This window comes from Crocuta crocuta, unplaced genomic scaffold (assembly GCF_008692635.1).
Source record: "Crocuta crocuta isolate KB4526 unplaced genomic scaffold, BGI_CrCroc_1.0 scaffold104, whole genome shotgun sequence".
In the NCBI taxonomy this organism is placed as follows: Eukaryota; Metazoa; Chordata; class Mammalia; order Carnivora; family Hyaenidae; genus Crocuta; species Crocuta crocuta.
The window spans coordinates 222,590-231,384 of record NW_027529998.1 but is presented as its reverse complement, the minus strand read 5'-3'; the positions used below and the strand labels follow the sequence as shown (position 1 = coordinate 231,384).

The window sequence follows — 8,795 nt, the reverse complement described above, 5'->3', positions numbered from 1 at the left end:
CATTGACCACATGGAACTCNACCAACTTGACAATAAACTATTTGTAAAAAAAAAAAAAAAGAAAAAGTAGAATTGTCTGCTCGTGGACTGCCATTGACCACATGGAACTTAAACTGCAGAGAGTGAGACCTTGGATAAGGAGACACTGCTGTATGGTAACTTGACAGCTACACTGCATTTCATGTATAATTGCTATGGGTGTTGTTTGTTTAGGAGCAGAAGCTCAGGTTATCTTGTTTACCCCTCTCTCATAATGTGAATATTTTATAAATGTGCTTGCACATTGAACGGGGTTAATAAACAACCATTGTGAATAGGCATATAACTTACATATATTTACGATAAGTTTAGGGGATTTCATTTCCTTATCCAGGCAAAGCAGAAGGTGGACACTCTGGGGTCATGGCTCGTGAGGATGTAGGGGCTGAGAGTAGGGAAACCCACAGTGAGTAGGTAGAAGTGTTCCTCAGCCACAGACTGGGGTTGTTACAAACTGACAAACAAATGTGAAAGATAGACAGCGTCCATAAGGAAGCACACCAGCACAAGGATGCTTTGGGTGGCTCTGATCTCAGGGAGAGTCTGGGGGAGAGATTGTTCCTATGAATGTATTGGACCCGCTGCTTGTGCCTGTACAGGATGAAGACCTTGGAGTCACTGGACCAGATCATGAGCCCCAAATGGAAACCATCATGGACTACTAGCAATGGCACATAGAATAACCCTGGGATTTTCCCATAAGATATCGCACAATAGTAGTCCCTATCTATTTTCTTTGTGGCGTTTATGTTATTCCTTTTGTCAGTTATATGAAAAGGAACCACAATACTTGGCATTATATTCAAGACCCAGCAGATGTTGGAGGTGCCCAGGTACTTGGCTTTTATTTTAAGTCCTGCCCACGTGGAGTCCCAGGGACTGATGATGATCACCTGGAAGACAGTCAAGAGGCAGATGGTTCCAATGGACACATCCCTGCCAACTCTATGAGCAAAGAAAACAAGTTTGCATCCAAAATCATTGAGAAAATGTGTTAATCCAAAAGCTGCCATTATTTTTGGGATTCCTCTAGAAAAAAAACTAAGAGGTTGGCCACAGTCAGATACTTAAGAATCAAATCTGTGGACCTAAGCTTGTATCCTGTCAAATAAAGGAAGAGATTATGATAAAAAACTGAGAAATTCCCCAGAAGTCCAAGTATAGTTTGTAGTAAAAAGATCATTGCCACTGTCAAATCCTTGGTGGTCATTCTGTAAAATCTCAGGGAGTGAAATTCTTCTGAGCCAGATTGCTGGATGGGAACAAGAGGCGTGAGACACATCTGTCATGTCAGTTAAATCCAATGTTCTCCACTTACTTGAGTTCCCACTTAGAAATAAGCATTTAGAATATTTACTTTTAAACAAGTTTCCAAGGACTGGACTTAGAACACTAGAAGAGATTTTTACATAATATAAATCGTTGCTATCAAGGCTGTGTATATAGTACATCCTGTATTCTACATACTTGGATGAAAGTCAGTATTGGTATTTTCATGGAAAAGATAAGGAGCACTGAGACAGAGAAAGTTTGGTGATTTGTCAAATTGAAATAGTTTTTATGGGAATGTGGTGATTTGAACCTGACTGGGATGGTATAATGGCAGTTCCTTAAAATGCAATGATGTTTTAACAAAGCTAGTTAGATATATTTTTCAAAGACAGGTGTATAGGAGCATCTGGGGGCTCAGTTTCTTGAGCATCCAACTTTTGATTTCAGTTCAGGTCGTGAACTCAAGTCTCTGCACTGAGTGTGGAACCTGCTTGGGATATATTCATTCATTCATTCATTCATTCATTCCCTCTTTCTCCCTCTCTCTCTGCCCCTCCCCTGCTTATGCTCTCTCTCTCTCTCTCTCTCATTAAATAAATATTTTTAAAAATATTTTTTATTAATTTGTTAAAAAAATAGGTGTGCCTGGATGGCTCAGTTGGAAGAACATGTGACTCTTGATCTGAGAGTTGTGAGTTTGAGCCCATGTCAGGTGTACAGATTACTTAATAAACTTAAAAAAAAAAAACATTCAAAACACAGGTGTGTATTCAGACATTTTTATACCTAGTGATCTTATTTTAAGTATTTTTTCATTAATGTTTAAAGATTTATTGTATTGGCCACTAACAATAATGAATTAATATTTAAATACCTCAATAAAATGTAGACTCACTGATTGTAGTATAATTCTAAAGACCTGCTCCATGACAAATTGTGTTTAAAGAGTGTGCCATTACTTTTATTGTATGTTGGCAAATAATTCACTATTTTTCTTTATGATACCTACCGTAGAAATTACTGCTATGCCATGCCCTAAATTGTGAGACCTGAAATGTCAATATGTGATAAGCTAGTATAGAATAGAAACTCAATATTACTAATTTCAAATCTTAAGCGTGTTTACTATTACTTAAGAAAAGGTACTAGCGAGGGGCTTCTGGGTGGCTTAGTCGGTTAAGAGTCCGACTTTCGCTTAGGTCATGATCTCGCGGTACGTGGGTTCGAGGCCCGCATCGGGCTCTGTGCTGACTGCCAGCTCAGANAAAAAAAAAAGAAAAGGTACTAGCGATAAGATAAGGCTTATGAAAAATCAAAATGTAAGACATACATGAAAGAATTTTTTAGCTTGAAAGTGTGTGTATTATATAAATTGAAACTGTAGAGTTTGGGGTTAATGTAAGAATAGTTTTAAATCAGGGAATACACCACAAGATATTTCCCGGGTAATAGTTTCTATCTGAAACGCAGTTTGTAATGTTGCTATTTTAATTGCTTCCCCTAATTTTAATTTGAAGATGGAAAACAGTCTCCTCAAAATCAATAGACCAAGTAGGAAACAATTATTGTCTCTGTAGCTCTTCATACACCCAAAATTAGAGAAATCATTTCTATTCCTGAAACTGCCTTTTGAAGACACTGATTTTACACTAGTTTAGAGGATTCCTGTAGATTTAGTACAAGCACGGAGATGTTAGAATCACACTGCTACAAGTCCTGAAAATGTAGCCTGTGATTCCTGTCTATAGACTTTAAGTAATTTAAAATCTGTTTTCCTATCACTTGGGTTAAACACCAACAGTCACTGTCAGGATTACACTAAGTCACATCAGGAGCCTTCAGGTCTAGGAACCCATCTCCCTTTACTAGCTCAGCCCATGCCTCAGAATTATTCCTCCTTCCCGCCTGGCTCTGGCATACAACCAGAAGAATCTCTTTTTCTGAGACCATCACTTTCCAAGACTCCTGACACCTCACTGTGCTCACAGACTCTGCCTCTCAGACTGAAACAGAAAATACTCGACTCCCTCCAGCTGGCTCAGTGTGCCGGTTACGGCAATCAGGGTTTATGTGATAGGGAGGCAGCCAGACCATGAGACAAGGGTTTGCAGTTCTGTGGCCTCACCTCCCTGCAGAATTATCTTTTCACCTGTAGCGACAGTGAGAGGACAGGCTTGGGGAACTGAGAATATTTGTGACCAACTTTTCCCCGCAATTGCTAATTGCTGAAAACAATGACAGGTTGATAGTTAGCAGCTCCAAAAAGACCTTTGCAAGTGTTGAGAGGGCTTTTTCTTTTCCTTAAACCCTGGAAGCAGACAGGGTCTCATAGGATGGGAGGGGAGAATACTGAGGTCTGACACATGTGGGACTGGCAGTAAGGCTGAGGTGTCTCATGGGATTCTCTGCTCCCCTGAGAAGTTGCTCATCCCCAAAGTGAGCCTTACCTAATTTTCAGACCAGTGTTCTGTTCCATCATTTAAGTTATGAGTTGAGAATGTAAACCAGGCAACATACCTCAGAAGGATTTTTAAAGTGGTTTAAAATAGAACATAATGACATTTATATTAGAAAACATTGGACTTTTCCCCCCAGAGGTCAGTGTCAATTAATTTGGTACTTTAGGTAAAATGGGATTTTTTTTCTTCCATAGATGTCTATAAAAACTTCCAATAGGAAGTCTAAACAAAGCAATATCTATGGAAAGGTATAGATTTATAGGTGTCTGTTACAAAGAAAAACACTAAAATCAGAGGGTTATTCAGGCTGATTGTACAATTTTTTAACTGTGAAGTAAGTTGATATTACTTCAACATCACTGAACAATAAGAGGAACTTCTAGAATTAATCCATTGCTTATTTTTCCCCCTAAGAAACAAATCCAACATTTGACACTATTCCACTATTTAATTTCCCCAATTTACAAATCAGGGATTAGAGACATAATGACAATAACCTCTACACACACACACACACACACTTTGACACTTTCACAGATTTACAACTGTAAATTTACCCACATACATATCAACACACTCAAACATACACTTACATTCTTAAACAGCCACACTCACATGTACTTTCTGTGACAAACTCGTGATCAGCCACAGTCACATGGCTGTAATAAACCCCAATAAGTCTTTTTTTAATGATTTATTTATTTCTAGGAGAGAGAGAGACAGCATGAGCAGGGGAGGGTCAGAGAGAGAGGGAGTGACAGACTCTGAAAAAGGCTCCAGGCTCCGAGCTGGCAGCCAGCACAGAGCCCGACGCGGGGCTCGAACCCACGAACCGCGAGATCATGACCTGAGCGAAAGTCGGACGCTTAACCGACTAAGCCACCCGGGCGCCCCAAAACCCCAATAAGTCTTAGTGAAGGTTCACATTTAGAACAGTGGTAGCTTGAGAACTCTAGGTACCTGCATAGGGGGCATGTCTTGCTCATTTTACGTCCTTCCATCCTGTGATGTTATTTACTAACTGCAACACTTCAAAGATGCTGTGATAAGGCTGCTTCAGGTTGAGGCACACAGTGGTCAAGTTGGGGTGTTGGGGATGCGCTGCTCTGCATGTGTGACAGAGAACTAGAATGTGTGATAGGTGACCTACAATGAGGGCACACGATGGGGGTATAGATATGGTTCAGAGAGCATGGGGGTGTGGGGAGATAGAGAAATTGAGGAACAGAGGAAAGGGGTTTAAAAGACACAGGAGTGATAAAGTCACGGAGTGATTAAAGTGTGCGTTTCAGTATGTGAGGGACAAAGTGTGCAAGGAAGTCAAGGGTAGAAAGATACTGTGTGTGCTGGGTGAATAAGTGTTTGGGGGTCCGGGGAAAGAAGGACTTAATGGGAATGGACAGGTAATGGGAGAAGGTGGTTAGGGAGCCAGAGTGTGTAAAAAGCACATGAGACTTTACATCTTTGACAGGTTAAAGACTGTGATGGGTGAAGGGGTATTACAAGTAGGGCATGCAAGTCCTGTGGGTGGTTAATGAGCCTAAGCAAGGGAGAAGAGTAGAAGGGGAGGTGGAGCTCTGGGGCCATGGTAATGAAGGACCTAGTGAGGCAAAATGGCAGAGGGGTGATGAAGGGAGCTTGGGAAGATACTGCCCACATGTGCNACATCTTTGACAGGTTAAAGACTGTGATGGGTGAAGGGGTATTACAAGTAGGGCATGCAAGTCCTGTGGGTGGTTAATGAGGTTAAACAGCCCAGGGAAAGGGGCAGGGATTTCATGGTTGAGATGTTGTGTGAGGCTATTGGGAAAGAAGAGAAAGTTGGGTGGTTGGATGCGGGGGATGCTAGGGTTCAGGAATACCAAATTCAGTGGAAACAGCCTGGGATCTCTGGAACAGAGGACTGATTAATGTCTAGGGAAAGGCAGCACTGGAGGTCTAACACAAGGGTGATGGGGGGCGAAGGAAATTGGTCTGTGGCATCTGGAATGCAGTGGGGTAGGAGTGGTGGAGATTTGAGGTCAGAGGAGTTTTGAAGGACAGGAGGTCCTATGGAGTTTTAGGGGATGTTCAAGGTCAAGTGGGCGGGAGTGGGGAAAGAAAAAGGGTGGGGAAGGATAGAGCCTGGGGTGATGGAGGTCACTGGGGAAGACTGGATGTCACTAATTCACTCCCCACATTCATTAATTCTCTCATTTACATTTGACTCACAACTTAATCTTGGAAAAATTCTAAGTTTAATTCACAAGGAAAAAACAAAAAAGCAAAAAAACCTTAGGCATAAAATACNTGTTTAAATGTATTTGTTTAGAGAAAGGAGGAAAGGGCAGAGAGGGAGAGAGAGAATCCCAATCAGGCTCTGCACTGTCAGCACAGAGCTGGATGAAGTGGGGGTCGAGCTCATGATCCATGAGATCATGAACTGAACCGAATTCAAGAGTCAGATGCTAAACTGACTGAGCCACCCAAGGGCCCTCATTTTGCTCTTTTAAGATGTGGCACAAGGGATGCAACCACGGCAGTTTGGGCAGGAGCACCTTTAACCAGTATACAGTACTCAGTGATGGAAATTGGTGTCAGAATGTCCCTTATTAGGCTTTATCTTTGTCTTGAAGACCTTGAGTACCTTAAACCTAATGATGAAAATCCCTTTGTTCCACTAGAATATAATATGTGCTTTATTAAAATATGAAACAACAAGGTAAAACTTAAATTTCTAAGTATTCTTTTTTATGTTTCCCCTTATTAGAAAATATTTGAAGAGGTAAAGTTGTGCTATTTTTGTAGATTTACTGAAATTTATTTTAAACTATGTTTTCATTGAGAAAAATCACTGGTCTCATAATGTGGCAGATACATCTCCACCCACTGTTGTAACTGTGAGGTTTATGGCATGTTGCACTGCAGGAGGGACTTTGTATATGTCTTTAAGGTTCTGCAGGTAGGTGATGAAGTGACCATAAAAGAGTTTATCTGAATGGGCACAATGTAACCATAGGAAGTTTTAGACCAGGGAGTACGTTAGAGATGAGAGGCCTGACAGTTTCTTCCCATGCTGTGACTGTCTTTGGAGACAGGTGACTAGGGGCACATGGAAACCATGAAGAGGAAATGATTTCTGACAATAATCAGAGGATCTTGGAACCTGAATTCTTCCTTGTGTTTCACAGAAGAGCCCATATGGGCTGCCATCTGGATTTTTGATTTGTGAGCTTCTAAGCAGAGTACACAGCCAAGCCTACTGAACTTCTGATTTATGAACTGTGAGACCATAAGTGGGTGTTGTTTTAGCCACTAAGTACGTGGCAATTTGTTAGATTGGAAATAGAAAATGAATACATGCATTCCTCATTTTGTTATGCGTCACTTTGTTGTGCTTCAGCTGAAAGTTTGTCGTGACCCTGCCTCCAGCAAATCTATCAGTACCATTGTTCTAACAGTAGTTGCTCACTTTGTGTCTCTATGTCACGTTTTGGTAATTCTTGCAATAGTCCAAACTTCCATTAATATGTTTGTGATGGGGACCTGTGGTGGGTGATCTTTGAAGTTACTGTTGTAATTGCTTTGGGGTGCCACAAACCACACCCACATAACATGACAAACTTAATCGATAAAAGTTGTGTGTGTTCTGAGTGCTCCACTGGCCAACTATTTTTCCATCTCTCTCCCTCTCCCCAGACCTCCTTATTCCCTGAGACACAACAGCACTGAGATCAGGCCACTTAATAACCCTACAGTGGCCTCCAAGTATAAGGAAGAGTCATATGCCTCTCAGTTTAAGTCAAAAGCTAGAAATGCTACAGCTTAGTGAGAAGGCATGTCTAAGGCCAAGACTGGCCAAAAGCTGGATCTGTTGTACCAAACAGTTAACCAAGCTGTGAATGAAAAGGAAAAGTTCTTGATGGAAGTTACAAGTGCTAGTCCAGTAAACACACAAATAAGAAGGCAGAAGAGGCACGCCTCGGTGGTTCAGTCTGTTAAGCATCTGACTTCGGCTCAGGTCATGATCTCTTGGCTCATGAGTTCGAGCCCCACATCGGGCCCTGAGCTGTCATCTGGAGCTGGAGCCTGCTTCGAATTCTGTGTCTCCTCTCTCACTGCCCCTCCCATACTCACACTCTGTCTCTCATAAATGAATAATTTGTTTTTATTTTTTATTTTTTAAATGAATAAATATTTTAAAAAGGCAGAAGAGCCTATGTTGATATGTAGAAATCTGTTGTGGTCTGCAGAGATCAAAACAGCCACAACATTCCCTTAAGCCAAAGCCTAATCCAGAGCAAGGCCCTGACTCCCTTCAATTCTGTGAAGACCAAGAGAGGCATGGAGGTGGCAGAAGACAAGTCTGAAGCTGGCAGAGGTTGTTCAGGAGATTGAAGGAAAGAAGCCATCTCTGTAACATCAAGTGCAAGGTGAAGCAGCAGGTGCTGATGTAGAAGTTGCAGCAAGTTTTCCAGAGGTCGCTAAAATCATGACTACACCAGACAACAGATTTCCAGTTGTTTCCAGACAAAACAACCTTCTACTGGAAGAAGATGTCATGTATGACTTTCATTGCTAGAGAGAAGTCAATGCCTGGCTTCAAGGCTGACTCCTTTTAGGAGCTAACACAGCTGCTGACTTTAAGTGGAAACCAGTGCTCAGTGACCACTTGCATGTCGTAAATCCCTTAAGAATTATGCTAAATGTAGTCTGCCAGTGCTCTGTAAATGGAACAGCAAAGCCAGGATGACAGAAAATATGTTTACAACATGGTTACTGAATATTTTTAGCCCATTGCTGAGACATACTGCTCAGAAAAAAAAAGTTTCTGTCAAAATATAACCACTTATTGACAATGCGCCTGGTCACCCAAGAGCTCTGATGGGGATGCACAATGAGATTAATGTTGTTTTCATGTCTGCTAACACAGAATCCATTCTGCAGCCCATGAATCAAGGAGTCATTTTGACCTTCCAGTCTTATTATTTAAGAAAACATTTCATAAGGCTTTGACTGCCATAGATTGTGATTCCTCTGATGGAT

General features: G+C 41.3%; 1 pseudogene; it reads right to left on the bottom strand.

The window, feature by feature from the left end:
* Positions 1–336: 336 nt before the first annotated feature.
* LOC144231109 (vomeronasal type-1 receptor 4-like) lies at positions 337–1,249 on the bottom strand (annotated as a pseudogene).
* Positions 1,250–8,795: the final 7,546 nt, after the last annotated feature.